Below are 14,634 nucleotides of genomic sequence, written 5' to 3'. Positions count from 1 at the left end.
GAATTACATGTACAATCTCTCAATATTTCTGAGAAGTCGGGGGTGATAATGGATTTATTACATTTTTTGCAGTACAAACAAATCACATTGCGTAATGGAAGTGGTGTTGGTGTTAAATCAATTTTAAAAATGCAGTTCTTTAATAGAGGCTAACAGACAGCTCATCTTCAACTGAAACACTCTCTTAGCTTAACATGATACTCAGTATGGAGAATGAAGCATTGTCATGTTCAAATAAATAAAGGTATGAATAATCAACTTACTATCTAAAGAAATATACCCAGAAATACATACTGAAATAGTTTCACAAAAGTAATAAAAAAAACTCAATTTCATTTCATTTTAATCACGGAAGGATTCAAAATTTTAACAACATTCTTTTGTAATGAAACAATTGAAACGTCATTTTCATTAGCACAAATGAGTTTGTTTTCTTTATCACGTGGTTTTAAAAACATAACCATGATTTCATTGGCCACACACAATGATTGGCAAACAGAACAAAATTCTGTCCATTTCCACACTCAGTCTGTAGCTTGAAGATCAAAAAGGTTCCAGCATTAATTTCCTTGGTTGGATTTATGGTTGCCTGTACTTCATTTTCTGATGTTGCTTGGTTATCTTGAACATTAGACTCTTCGGAATCTGAATAAATATCAGAACATTTCAGCTGCTTCTTGGATTTAGGGATTTCCTGAAAGATTTCATGTCTTGTCATTTCAATGCCAGATGTTTCCGCAGCTAAAATATGGCGACTGTCATATAGTTTCTAAAATAATGGTTAGAATGCGCTTTAGGAATATGAATGACATCTTCCCAAAGCCTTGACTGTTGTTCCTTTGTCTTGCCTACATCCCTGCTTGAATTGAAGAGAACGTGAACTTCATTCAATTTACCATTCGCATAATCTGAAAATTCCTTTGCATTATTCACCACCACCGTCCGACTTCTGATTCCTCTCCAAACAGTTATCTTCACTGTTCCCCCAATCCTATCAACAGCCTCTTTGCTGTGTGCGCAGCAAAGGAGTTCTGCTCAATTTCAACTCCCAAACAGGATTTAGTGCAGCAGGACAATGTAAATTTATTTTTAAACTGTGCAGTGCAGTTGTCCGAAAACATATGAACTTTTTGTAAATTTTGATTCTGCTGTTTTAGATGCGATATAATTTTTTCAAGAAAGCAATAAACTGCAAATGTGTCATGTGAAAGATAGTCATCTGCAATTGCATAAGAAAAAACATTCTTTAGACTATCCCATACACAGCACATAAATAATGTTACTTGTTTGTGACTCCAATGTGCATCCTGACTTTCATCTTGTGACATTACAGAGAAGTTCTCGGCAAAGTCAACTTGCTTGGCAACATCATTCTTTGTAAGGTCTTTCTCACAAGATTCAAAATATTTGGTTTGTTTTTCTATTATCCAGAAATGCCTTTTAAATGTTGACATTGGTCCTCTAACTCTTCAGTAGCTGCTTTCAGTGTTGATGTATTTTCCACCAACTTTGGCACTTCATCATAGTCCTTCCACTGCTTCTAGGACAGAATTTTATCTTGCTTTTCATCAGTCAACCACAATGACAGGTCATGTTTGCACTTTCTGCATTTTTGTGTCATACAATTCTCATTTTCTACATCACAAGTAACTTTCTGAAGTAAATCTTTAGTAGAAATAGGAAAATCTGGAACCACATGTGAAATGCTTTCAGCTATAAATGTAAAATTTGCACGGTATTTGCATACACACACATTATGAGGTGTGTTTCTGAAACTGGTAGTACATTACTTGGCCTAAGTTCACAAAATGTTGGTTTTCTTAATGGAGTATCAGGGTTTGAATTCTTAAATTTCTCATAGGCCTCACCAACAGTCATAATCATATACTGCTTCTGAACATGTTCTCATTTTCCACTTCTGCGGTCCTTAACAGATTTTACACCATGAATACCAGGAGTAGCTCAACTAACATCATCTCAACAAAAATACTCAAGTACTTTATTTCTTGTTTCAGTTGGCAAACTTCTTGAACCTGTTGAGGATATCTTAACATTTTTTTTAATGTCAGCAAAATCCAGTTTCTTAAGCAGTTTCCTGACAACAGCAGTCCATTTCCTTGGACTGTTTGGAAGAGATTTTTTTGCCTTATGTACAGCTTTGCCTAATGTCTGGGAACATTTGTAAGATCCTAATTCAGTGGTATGGTTTGTTTCTGCCATATTTTTACGTTTCCTTTCTCTACACAACCTTCGTCTAGTTTTATCATTCCCTCTCTTTTTTAGTAGACTGCATTGGTTCATTAGCAGGGCTCTCTGTTCTTCATTCTTCTCATTTTGTTCCTTTCTCTCTCCTTTTTTAAGTGTTATTTATGTTTCAGTGGATCTTCCTTCATTTTATCCCGCAGCTTTCTCATTCTTTCTGTTGAAGAAGTCATTATCTGGGAATGCAAGATACAGTATTTACATTTATTTTAATGTCAGTACACCTGTATTTATTTGAAATCTCACCAGTATAAGACTTCACATGAACAGAAACAGCTTGTTTTAAATTTTATATACTGGTATTTCATTACGCTGGAATATCTTTAAAAATGTGTGCATATTGTCACACCCGTGACAACATTCCTGGACAAAATACAGTTATTTCCAAAACTTAAAAGGTTTAGGAGCTAATATATTTTCTTAACCTCACATTCCTAGAACATTAAAAATTTTGAAGTATTTGTTCAAACAAGAAGCAAACTTTATCTTCTTTTTTGTCACAGGTGTGACAGTAATTCCTGTCACTTTCAAAAAGAGAGAAAAATTCAAAAGAAAGCTTACCAGAAAAAAAAATATTCAGTGCAGGATATAAAGGAAACCTACTGTGAAACAGTAAGGTGCTTATTGTTGCTTCACCTGTTTCACAGGCAGCATATCAGTTCAGCCAATATGATGAAGTTTTTCGGTGTTTATGGAGTATAGTCAACTACAATCTTTGGGGTGACAATTCATGACTAAATAACTTGAATACAATAAAAATGAGTTTCAAATCATTAAATCTGATATTTTGTTAGTTTATTACTATGCCTAAATCTTTACTGTACTGATTTTCAAAAAATGTCAACTTGGCTTATTCCATTCAGAATGAGCCAGCGGTGGTGCTATGAGAAGCAGAAGATGTGATAATTCTTATGCTTATTTCACACAGTTTGGGCTACATTATATTACTTAATATAAGGTAGAGTGTGATTTTACATTTGTTCATTTGTGTAATCAGTGGGAGCAACATAAATCTTTCTCTCCAGTATCACTACTGAATGAGATGTCTGACATTTCTGAATACTCTTTTTTTTTTATTCCGTTATTTCAGTGTGTGTGTTCATTATTATTTCAAATTGGTTCACACATTTCAGCATGTTATGCCTTTAGAAGCATCTATCATTGTGCTAACTTAAAGATAAGTGTGTTGGCTTATTTAATAGATTTTCACTCCATATTGTTATATGGAATTATCTTTTGGGGCCGTGTACCTAAGTAAATAAATTTACCATAAGTGAGGAGTAAGAATATTGAATAAAGTAGGTAACTGTAAGCCTACACTCATTTCCCAATACATTTACTCCTTGTTGGTTTATGTTGCCGACTATCAAGATCATTTTCAGCTGAACTGTAATATAAACATTCACAATACAAGACACAAATATGTAGACTTCTCTACGGTTTAGAATGGAGTTATGTGCTTGGTGGGAAGATATTCTACAAGCTCCCATGTAATTTAAAGTAAGAAATTGGGAAACCTTGGCAATTCAAAAGAAAATTAAGTGTACCACATTAGCCACTCTCTACGAATACCAGGATTAAGCATTTCTGTTAGCTGCATGGAGTACAGCATTGTTTGTTGTAAAGCTGCATGACAGGTGATAACGTACTGTAAAGAAGGCTTGGTATTTACAGATGTAGGAATTATTATCTTTAAAAAATTGTGACCTACTACTAATAGCAGATAAACAACACTACATTGTAAGACTGAGGAGGCAGCAGCCATTTTCAAAGTACCAACTTTCTTACCAATTTATTTGACACATTTTAGGTATATCAATCAGAATAGTTAGATTACTGTTACCACAGTGTAGAGATTGTTACTATGATGTATTTGTCTTTTGTTGATTTATGCCATGTCTCAGTCCACATCCATGAATGTTCTCGTTTCCGATGACATCGAAGGAAAGTGCTGAATGAATGAAAGGACCAATATTCACTGACTTGGTGTTTTGGAAGTCCAAAATATGTTCAATTAACAAATATTAGGCTAACTAAATTTCTTTGTGGAGCTTGCCATGTTTTAATGTACCGTAAACTGCCTGGCTTACTTTGGCCCAATTTTTGCTTGTCTTTTTATATGTGGCAAGAAAACAAACTACAGTGATAGAGAAAATTTCAAATCCATTTTTCTATTATTGTCGGACTTGTACAATCAGTTATGTAAGTTATGTTGGCACAAAGTAAACTCGATAAATATATCAAGAGTAGTCATTCGTGAGCGTGAGGAACAAATAAAACACTAAATTTGGAAGGTGAGAACGGGGGATTTTGAATTTTATTCAGAAAGTGGCGCAGTATATATACTAGTGCTGTATATTTCATCGATCGACTAATTGGTTATCAGGATACACATTGCACTGTTGTAACAGTTTACAAAGAAAATATATGTGTCATATGTTAAAAACACTGTGCAGTGTGGAGCCTTATTAACAAATTACTGAAGCTCAGGTGCTGGGAAACAGCTGCTCTTTGTTATTCAGGTTGGACTGATAATTCCTATCAAATCCTATCGAGGAAAAAATAGTTTATCTTTTTATTCTGGCCATTTGCAGTAGGACTTCAGCACCATTACCAATCGCCTGAGTCCCAATTCCAGGCTGTTGTTCTTTGTCATATAAAACTGTAGTATATTGCCCAACTGCGGATTATTTTTCAATATTTTGTGGTTCTGGAGATCATCTTGCACATCAAAGGAACTTCCAGAATCAACAGTAGATAATAGCACCACTTCATCTTGATTTTTGGGCTACTTTGGAGTAGGCTTAAGTAGCCCATATTTTGCAAAAACATGCACCATTTTACAAAACTGTTACATATATTACCTAAATTAAATTTACACAAATCAGTCTCTCACCTTATTATCTAATACTGACAGAATGCAAAATTACACTCACTATATTTTAGCTTAACTGATGTGAACCCTCCAGGCAGAAGTTATTGGGATGTAATAGCTGTTAAGATATTTATGATCAAAATTGAGTCCAGTATTAGTGACTCCATGCCAATGATGTAATTTTAGCGGAGAAAAAATTTAAAACTTTTTTCCAACCAGTGGGCCAAAGTTATCTAAAAAGCACCAAAATAACCCCAGCTTTACAGTAGTCAGATTCTTACGACAAATATACTATGTCTCCACACTGCATGCTTCTGGTTACTTGACCTTATTCCAGTCCCTCTTCTCATCTCTTAATTCGGTTGTGTTGTAGTTTTCAGTCTGGTTTGATGCAGTTCTCCATGCTAGTCTATCCTGTGCAAGTGTCCTCATCTCTGCAGCACTTCTCTCCCTTATTTGATTCAGTACTTCATTAGTTTTTTGATTTATTTATGTGATCTTCAACATTATTCTACAGTGCCACATTTCAAAACCTTATATTCTATTCTTGTCTTCATTGCAAGGTGACACTACAGGGACAAATACTTGCAGAAAACAGTTTATAACATTTAAATTTGTAAATGATAAATAATTGAAACTCTCAGCTGCCAATAGGTGATATTGATATACCTTGGTGGGGACAGTTGAAAATTCCCGGCAGGGTCAGGGATTTTCTCTGCCTCGTAATGACTGGGTGTTGTGTGATGTCCTTAGGTCAGTTAGGTTTAAGTAGTTCTAAGTTCTAGGGGACTGATGACTATAGATGTTAAGTCCCATAGCGCTCAGAGCCATTTGAACCAATTTTGACAGTTGAAAATGTGTGCCCAGACTGGGACTCGAACCCGGGATCTCCTGCTTACATGGCAGACACTCTATCCATCTGAGCCACCAAGGACACAGATGAATAGTGTGACTGCAGGGACTTACCCCTTGCACGCTTCCCATGAGAACCACATTCCCAACTGTCCACAATCTACATATGTAATGTTCCTAATAGATATCTGCCCATCCACTCATTACTCGCACCAGCTAAGGTGATGATTACCGTAAGAGTTTGGGCAATCTGTGCGCATTCGCACAGACAAAGGTCAATGGCTAGATTGCCATGTAAGCAGGAGATCCCGGGTTCGAGTCCCGGTCGGGGCACACATTTTCAGCTGTCCCCCATCGAGGTATATCAACAACACCTGTCAGCAGCTGAGGGTTTCAATTAATTATCATTTATTCTAGAGAAGCTCCACGGCCATCAGTGGTATCTGTTCTTTCGGGAACAGTTACTATCTTCATATATACTTATATTTGTGTTTGATGTTAAAACATTTCTCTTTTTCAGAAACCTATTTCTTGCTATTGCTGTCTGCATTTTATATTCCTCCCTACTTCAGTCATCATCAGTTATCTAGCTCCCAAAGTAGAAAAGTTTCGTCAACTATTTCAGTGTCCTTTTCTAATCTGATTCCTATGGCATCAACTTATTTAATTCAACTACATTCCACTACCCTTTCTTTACTTTAGTCGGCGGTCATCCTCTAACCATTTTCAAAACACTATCCATTCCATTCAACTGCTCTCCCAAGTCTTTTGTCATCTCTGAGAGGTGTACAATGTTACTAGCAAGCCTCAATGTTCTTATTAATTCTCCCTGAATGCAATTCCCTTTCCAATTTTTTTTCTTTTTTTCCCCTTCATTACTTACTAAATATGGAGATGGAATGACATTAGAGATCAACTGGGGTTCGCTTTTCCACCTCTCTGCTTTGACGTGTGACCTAACCGTGCATCATGGTGGCATTGTGTATGTGAAATGGATCATGATCCAGTGGCACTTTTGGTGTGGAATGTTCATGTTCCTGAATTGTTTGTGAGTACTGTTAGCAATTTGCTTGACTTCTTGAGTGCTGTTTGTGAGAATAATATGGAAAGAATTTGTGACAGTTTGTTAGTGAGTTCTTTTGATGTTGCCAGTTATGAACAATAGATCCATTTTAAGGTTTTGGAATTTTCAGTTTGTTGCGGTGTTTGTGGTTGCAAATTTAGTTTTATATTTTATTTTTTGTTAGTTATGAGTGGGACAATGAACTTTTGAGTAGGTCTCTGCATGCTACAATGGGGGAAGATAACCACAATTAAATTCCTAAAGTTACGGGTACTTTGGTTAATTGTCGATTATGTGAAATGTTGTGTTTGTGGACAAGGTATGAAACTGCCCAAAATTGCTGAACCTTGGACGAGGGAGGTTGGGACAATGTATAGTGTGAGAACATTTGGCGTTATATCCAGAGGAGTATCTTGTTTGAGAAGTTCATGCTGGCCTTTCGAGAGATTGTGTTGTTAACATATTTTTGTCATCACCAAATTTGTGTGCTGGTTGACTTGGATATTAAATATGTTTTTAGGGTTTTATTATTTTTTAAATTGTAGTTGGTATGTGTGATCAGGAGCATACTTACATTTTCCTTGTAGATCAAAATTGGTATTGCTACAACTTTTTTTGTGAAATTTTGGGTTGTGTTGTTAGTTGTTGATTACATTGCATTATGATTGGTAGATATTGTGGAATTTGTTTTACCTATGTTGTTGACATTAGGTTTTTGAAATTAGTTACATGTCTGAGTTTAGATTTTGTGGTACTCCGGTTTTTGTTTTACCTTTATAGATCCAGTGAAGTTTTTGATGTCAGATTTCTCAAGTTATGTGTGGGTTTGTTTGTCTCATGGATTTCATTTGAGCTACATGGGTCAAGTGAAATTCCAGCATCAGATTTTGGAGCTGTTTGTGGGATTATAGTATCACGGATTTCATTTGAGCTATATAGGACAAATAAAATTTCCAGCTATGTGTATGTTTGTGGTATCATTTTGTGGTACTCTTTTTTGGCACATGTGTGAAATTAAATTTCTGATATCAGCTTTTTTTTCAAGTTTTAGTGCTTTTGCTGATTGCTGAGGTATTTGTTTGCTTGCTTTTTGTCTTGCTATTTGCTTTGGTATGACTGGCAATGGCAAGGAAAGCGTTTCTGAAGAAGAGAAATTTGTTAACATCGAGTATTGATTTAAGTGTCAGGAAGCCGTTTCTGTATTTGTATGGAGTGTAGCCATGTATGGAAGTGAAACATGGACGATAAATAGTTTAGACAAGAAGAGAATAGAAGCTTTCGAAATGTGGTGCTACAGAAGAATACTGAAGATCAGATGGGTAGATCACATAACTAATGAGGAGGTATTGAACAGAATTGGGGAGAAGAGGAGTTTGTGGCACAACTTGACTAGAAGAAGGGATCAGTTGGTAGGACATGTTCTGAGGCATCAAGGGATCGCCAATTTAGTACTGGAGGGCAGTGTGGAGGGTAAAAATCGTAGAGGGAGACCAAGAGATAATACACTAAGCAGATTCAGAAGGATGTAGGCTGCAGTAGGTACTGGGGGATGAAGAGGCTTGCACAGGATAGAGTAGCATGGAGAGCTGCATCAAACCAGTCGCAGGACTGAAGACCACAACAACAACAACAAGACTTCTTTGTTAGGATTGTTGTATATTGATTTTGTCCTCACCAAAAATCCTCTAATTCCAGTAGCTGTCCTGTTAGTTTCGTGTTATTTCTGCAATTAAATATTTTTCATGTTATTTGTGTGTGTTTGTGTTTGTAATGAGTAATATCATGGTCACCATGATGTATAAGCTTGAAATAGGGGTGTCTGCCATTTTCACAGCATCATGGGTAAAAGCCACCAGGTGTTGCCACAATCTTTGATTGTCCCTGATGGACATGGACTACAATTCTGCCTAATAACTGCAGTCTGGTTTCTATAAAAGTTGAAAGTAACCTTTCACTCCCTGTGGTTTATCCCAGATACCTTCAGAGTTTTAAGATTCTGTTGAAGTCAACACTGTCAAAAGCTTTCACTAAATCTGTAAATACTATATTTCTAGGTTCACCATTACTGTTTTTACGAGGGCTATCCAGAAAGTAAGAGATGTTTTTGCCTATCGTGGTGGTGAGCAGGGCTACAGCCACCATCTTGGTGCCAATAATGTTCCTACACACAGTACACTCTTGACAGTGGTAGTGTCTGTGTTTCTGCTACTTTGCTTTCTGTGATATGTTAAAATGTGTTCTGCAGTAGAAAATCCCCCTCTTGTGAGGTGCACTCTGTGGTTAGTTTTCTGCTTGCAAAAAAACTGCAAAGGAATTGAAATTTATTGTGCCCTTTTTGATGTGTATGGAAAAGTAATAATGAGTGAAAGGTGAGCGAGGCAGTGGTGCATTGATTTTAAAAATGCCCATACCACTCATCATGATGAGTACCACATTGATAGGCCTAACTCTGTGACTGACAAACTGGTGATGAAAATTAATGACAAAATTCGTGAAAATTGTCATTTCACAATTATGGAACTTTTGCAACATTTTCCTCAGATCTCACAGAGTTTTGCGCATGAAATTAGGGTGGAAAAGCTTGGCTCCTTCAGATTTTTTGTTAGGTGGATTTCCAAAATCCTAATGGAAGATCACAAAAAACAGAGACTGGCCGCAGCACTGACTTTCCTCAAAGATGTGAGAAACATGGTACCAAAGTTATTAGTTGTATCATAATTGGTATGAGACCTGGGTGAAACATGTCAGTTGGTAAACTAAAAGTCAGTAGATGGAATGGAGACACAGAAATTCTCCCAGGAAACCAAGGAAGTGTTTGTAAATGCAGTCAACAAGAATGATCATGGCTATTGTGTTTTTTGGCTCTAAGGAAGTGATTTTCTTGGATTTCCTTGAATGTGGCACAACAGTTAATCCACAAAGATATTGTCAGACACTGACAAAGTTAAGATGTGTGATGCAAAACGAGCACTTAGGAAAACTTAGTGCAAAGGGTTTGTTTTTTCATGATAATGGATGTCTACATATGGCCAATCGCACCCGGGAACTCTTGCGGGATTTTGGATGGGAGGTGTTTGCTCATGCCCTGTTTGGCACTGAGCAACTATCAGCTCTTCCCAGCAATGAAGACGTGGCTTGCTACACTAGGAAGTTCTGGTCTTACGTTAAATCAGTAAGTGGCTCGAAACAGCATATCCAGACACTCCGGGATGCTGATGGCATTGAAACAGAGGAAGACACGCGTAAAGCTGAAATACTAAACACCTTTTTCCAAAGCTGTTTCACAGAGGAAGACCGCACTGCAGTTCCTTCTCTAAATCGTCGCACAAACGAAAAAATGGCTGACATCGAAATAAGTGCCCAAGGAATAGAAAAGCAACTGGAATCACTCAACAGAGGAAAGTCCACTGGACCTGACGGGATACCAATTCGATTCTACACAGATTACGCGAATGAACTTGCCCCCCTTCTAACAGCCGTGTACCGCAAGTCTCTAGAGGAACGGAAGGTTCCAAATGATTGGAAAAGAGCACAGGTAGTCCCAGTCTTCAAGAAGGGTCGTCGAGCAGATGCGCAAAACTATAGACCTATATCTCTGACGTCGATCTGTTGTAGAATTTTAGAACATGTTTTTTGCTCGAGTATCATGTCGGTTTTGGAAACCCAGAATCTACTATGTAGGAATCAACATGGATTCCGGAAACAGCGATCGTGTGAGACCCAACTCGCTTTATTTGTTCATGAGACCCAGAAAATTTTAGATACAGGCTACCAGGTAGATGCTATTTTTCTTGACTTCCGGAAGGCGTTCGATACAGTTCCGCACTGTCGCCTGATAAACAAAGTAAGAGCCTACGGAATATCAGACCAGCTGTGTGGCTGGATTGAAGAGTTTTTAGCAAACAGAACACAGCATGTTGTTCTCAATGGAGAGACGTCTACAGACGTTAAAGTAACCTCTGGCGTGCCACAGGGGAGTGTTATGGGACCATTGCCTTTCACAATATATATAAATGACCTAGTAGATAGTGTCAGAAGTTCCATGCGGCTTTTCGCGCATGATGCTGTAGTATGCAGAGAAGTTGCAGCATTAGAAAATTGTAGCGAAATGCAGGAAGATCTGCAGTTGATAGGCACTTGGTGCAGGGAGTGGCAACTGACCCTTAACATAGACAAATGTAATGTATTGCGAATACATAGAAAGAAGGATCCTTTATTGTATGATTATATGATAGTGGAACAAACACTGGTAGCAGTTACTTCTGTAAAATATCTGGGAGTATGCGTGCGGAACGATTTGAAGTGGAATGATCATATAAAATTAATTGTTGGTAAACCAGGTACCAGGTTGAGATTCATTGGGAGAGTCCTTCGAAAATGTAGTCCATCAACAAAGGAGGTGGCTTACAAAACACTCATTCGACCTATACTTGAGTGTTGCTCATCAGTGTGGGATCTGTACCATATCGGGTTGACGGAGGAGATAGAGAAGATCCAAAGAAGAGCGGCGCGTTTCGTCACAGGGTTATTTGGTAACCGTGATAGCGTTACGGAGATGTTTAACAAACTCAAGTGGCAGACTCTGCAAGAGAAGCGCTCGGCATTGCAGTGTAGCTTGCTCGCCAGGTTTCGAGAGGGTGCGTTTCTGGATGAGGTGTCGAATATATTGCTTCCCCCTACTTATACCTCCCGAGGAGATCACGAATGTAAAATTAGAGAGATTAGAGCGCGCACGGAACCTTTCAGACAGTCGTTCTTCCCGGCGAACCATACGCGACTGGAACAGGAAAGGGAGGTAATGACAGTGGCACATAAAGTGCACTCCGCCACACACCGTTGGGTGGCTTGCGGAGTATAAATGTAGATGTAGATGTACACAAGACTTTGGTATTGATGCCTAACTGCATGCCAGTATAAATTGGTGGTTGCAATTGCTGGCAGCAGATTTCTATAGAGACGGCATTCAAAAACTTGCACCACAGTATGATAAGTGCCTCAATCTGAATGGTGATAATGTAGGAAAATAGCTTGAGAATTTACCTTTACAATCTATATAATAAAATTTGGTTTTCCCATATTATTAATTTTCTGTTTCAACACTTCTGTTACTTTCTGGATAGTCCTTTTATATACGAATACCAAACCTCATGGCACTGTAGTACAACAAACTGAAAAAAAATGGATGGGCCTTGAATAGATCTTTAATATGCTGTCTCACTGATATTGCTTGTTACCAAACTATTAATTCCAACCTAACCAAGACATCAGGCTACGTTACATTTGAATCTGTCAGCACAACCAGATTGTTTGCTTTCACATTCGTTGGCTTTACCAACTCACAACCAAACTCTTGCTTCCACCTAACCTAGATCTTGACCTAGGGCTATGCTACAGATCCGTCAGTAAAAACAACCAGGTTTTTGGTGGCAATTCATGGTGGTCCTTTGGGTCCCAGCCTAACCGCATCCTCAGAAATCATGAAATATTTAGAGAACAATAGCCTAACCACACTCCTGGAAATCACAACCTACTTGTAGAACAATAGCCAAATATTTGTGGCAATGAAGAATATAACGGTCACTGTTTTGCTTCCAGCAATTTATGTTGTGCTGCTACGTCCAAGCCCAACCATATTCTTGGAAATTGCTATACATAACCACAACAAATTTGGAAAAAACAGCCAAATATTTCTCACAAACAAGAATAGGTATGTCATTGTTTCACTTGCAGCAGTTTAGGTTATGCTCTTACATCCCAGCCTGACCATATCCCTGAAAGAAAAAGCAATCAGTATTTGTGACAACCAAAATTATATAAGAGCACATAGCTCTGCTTATTTCTATACTATATGTATATAATGTGTGCATGTGACAAAATAGTCATGTTGCAATTGGCTGACTATCTTGTATGTGTTATGCTCACTGTACTTGGATAACTACGAGGGCTATCCACAAAGTACATTACGTTTTGGAATTAAAAATAAATAAGGTATTGGAAATTTTTTTTATTATATACAGATGAAAGCCACACTTAAATACTACTTTTCTACATAGTTGCCATTTAAATTAAGGCACTTATCGTAGTGATGGATGAGCTTGGAAATTCCTTCGTCGTAAAATTCAGCCGCCTGCGCATTCAACCACGTGGTTACCTCTTCTTGAAGCTGTGCGTCGTCATCAAAACGTTGCATAGCCAACCACTTCTTCACTGCTGGGAATAAGTGGAAGTCGCTCGGTGCCAAGTCGGGGCTGTACGGCGGATGAGGAAACAACTCCCACTTAAAAGATTCAAGAACTTCACGAGTGGCATTTGCCGTGTGGGCCCGGGCGTTGTAGTGAATCAGCAAGATCTTTGAGCCCAACTTTCCCCTGCACTTGTTTTGTATTGCTCTTCTGAGGTTGTGCAGAGTTTGGCAATACCTTTGAGAGTTTATTGTAGTGCCTCTTTCCAGGAAATCCACAAAAATCACACCTTTTCTGTCCCAAAAGAGGTAACCACGTGGTTTAAGGCGCAGGCGGCCGAATTTTACGACGAAGGAATTTCCAAGCTCGTCCATCGCTACGATAAGTGCCTTAATTTAAATAGCAACTATGTAGAAAAGTAGTATTTAAGTGTGGCTTTCATCTGTATATAATAAAAAAAAAAATCCAATACTTTATTTATTTTTAATTCCAAAACGTAATGTACTTTGTGGATAGCCCTCATAGATCATGGATACTGTGCTTGCTGCGATTGGCTGACAGTAATAAGTTGTAAGGGCATCAATGCTGTGATGTTCATGTGTGTCTAAAATCCAAGCTGAACTTTGCTGAGGTTCACTTCTGCTAGTTTCTCTATTCTTCCGTAAGTAAGTTGTGTTAGTATTTTGCAACCACAACTCACAAAAGTGATGACTCAGTAAACTTCATGTCTGTCAGCACCTGTTTTACCTGGCATTGGGATTGTTACATTCTTTTTGGAGACTGTGGGTATTTTGTGTCTCATGTATGTTACATATCAGGTGGACTAGTTTTGTCATGGCTGGCTCCACCAAGAACTTCAGTAATTATGAGGGTATGCCATCTACACCAGGCACTCGTTTCCACTTAGGTCTTTCAGTTCTCTTTTAAATTCTGCTCTGAGTATCACATCTCCCATCTTGTCTTCGACTGTTCCCTCTAACCATTCTGTAACATAGTCTTTAAGCGTCTTTCCTTTGTATAGCCATTCTGCGGTGTATATTCTTTCCATCTTTCAGCCTTTCCTCCTTTGCTTTGTACACACTTGTCGTCTGAGCAGTTGATACTCACACAGGCAATTATATTTCCTCCAAAGGTTTATTTAATTTTCCTATGCACACTATTTGCAGTTTTATTATGAAAAGGATACTTGCTACTCACCATATAGCAGAGATGCTGAGTCTCAGATAGGCACAACAGAAAGACCATTGCGCCTATCTGCGACTCAGCATCTCCACTATATGGTGAGTAGCACCTATCATTTTCATAATATTGTTACATTCCATTCTGGATTTTCCATTGTTTGATTTTGTATCTGTGCTTTTCATAGGTATGTAACTGTCTACAGCTTTGCATTTGCCCTT

The sequence above is a fragment of the Schistocerca americana genome, chromosome 1 (genome assembly GCF_021461395.2).
Source record: "Schistocerca americana isolate TAMUIC-IGC-003095 chromosome 1, iqSchAmer2.1, whole genome shotgun sequence".
Lineage (NCBI taxonomy): Eukaryota > Metazoa > Arthropoda > Insecta > Orthoptera > Acrididae > Schistocerca > Schistocerca americana.
This window is presented reverse-complemented; position numbering follows the sequence as displayed.